This window comes from Heteronotia binoei, chromosome 1, assembly GCF_032191835.1.
Source record: "Heteronotia binoei isolate CCM8104 ecotype False Entrance Well chromosome 1, APGP_CSIRO_Hbin_v1, whole genome shotgun sequence".
Classification (NCBI taxonomy): Eukaryota; Metazoa; Chordata; class Lepidosauria; order Squamata; family Gekkonidae; genus Heteronotia; species Heteronotia binoei.
In genome coordinates this window covers 272,724,781-272,726,167 of record NC_083223.1, presented here as the reverse complement: position 1 = coordinate 272,726,167, position 1,387 = coordinate 272,724,781, and the positions used below count along the sequence as shown (strand labels likewise).

At 45.7% G+C, this 1,387-nt stretch overlaps 1 non-coding gene across 1 annotated transcript; it reads left to right on the top strand.

Annotated features, from left to right (window-relative positions):
• Window positions 1-961: 961 nt before the first annotated feature.
• Window positions 962-1,028, top strand: TRNAP-AGG (transfer RNA proline (anticodon AGG)). The gene has a single exon. It is a non-coding gene; the product is annotated as a tRNA-Pro (tRNA).
• Window positions 1,029-1,387: the final 359 nt, after the last annotated feature.

Sequence of the window (1,387 nt, the reverse complement as noted above, 5' to 3'; positions counted from 1 at the left end):
CGCTGTGGAAGGAGGGAGGGTGGCAAGGACGGCAGGGGTGGGGGTTGTGGCCAGGGAGACTCCTGGTGTGCCATGTGTCCTAGGGCCGGCACTGGGCACAAGTGATTGATTTCCCACAAGTTGCTGATCAGGTGCATTGTGACCTGCAGCTCCCTCCAGTTCCCCTCGCGGCTTTCTAATGCTGTCTAATGCTGGAGAGCCAGTTTGGTGTAGTGGTTAAGTGTGTGGACTCTTATCTGGGAGAACCGGGTTTGATTTCCCACTCTTCCACTTGCACCTGCTAGCATGGCCTTGGGTCAGCCATAGCTCTGGCAGAGGTTGTCCTTGAAAGGGCAGCTGCTGTGAGAGCCCTCTCCAGCCCCATCCACCTCACAGGGTGTCTGTTGTGGGGGAGGAAGGGAAAGGAGATTGTGAGCTTCTCTGAGACTCTTCGGAGTGGAGGGCGGGATATAAATCCAATATCTTCATCTTCTGCAATCACAGTACAATGTTTTGATCACTACATTTTATTTATGTAGTTTTGTTAATTTGTATTCCACCCTTTCCCACGAGCGGGCTCAGGGCGGATAACAACAAAAGTTAAAACAATTAAAAACTACAAGCTAAAACCGTAGGCAAACAATGAAACACAATACAACAAACAACATATATATCGCAGACGGCAGTTTTCAATTTGGCACATCCATTTTTTTTCCAGTTAAAGTAGGCGAGAAATTTATCTCTCCCCTATTTTATGCGGATGATACTCCGTTAATCTCCCACACTCAATTTGGCCTTCGGAGAGTATTGAGACAGCTTCGTTCTTATTGTAAAAGTAATCTATTACACATAAATTATGATAAATTGAAGGTCATGGTCTTTGCTAGAAGGCCTCGCCATTATAGATGGAAAATGGATGAGAGACCATTAGAACAAGTATCTATCTTCAAATATCTTGGAGTGTCTTTCCAAGGGGAGGGACGGTGGCTCAGTGGTAGAGCATCTGCTTAGGAAGCAGAAGGTCCCAGGTTCAATCCCTGGCATCTCCAAAAAAGGGTCCAGGCAAATAGGTGTGAAAAACCTCAGCTTGAGACGCTGGAGAGCCGCTGCCAGTCTGAGAAGACAATGCTGACTTTGATGGACCAAAGGTCTGATTCAGTAGAAGGCAGCTTCGTATGTTCATATGTTCCACCAATCTGGCTCTTGGACTTTTCATATAGACAATGCTAAGAATAACCTTGTCGACCTATTGCGTTTTTATAGGAGGAGGGTTACAACAGGGTATCAAATTATGAGGCAGGATTACCTAGGCAGTATAATAAAAAGTAGAGACATCACCCTGCCAACAAAAGTCCGTATAGTCAAAGCGATGGTATTCCCAGTAGCAATATGTGTGTACCTATTTAAG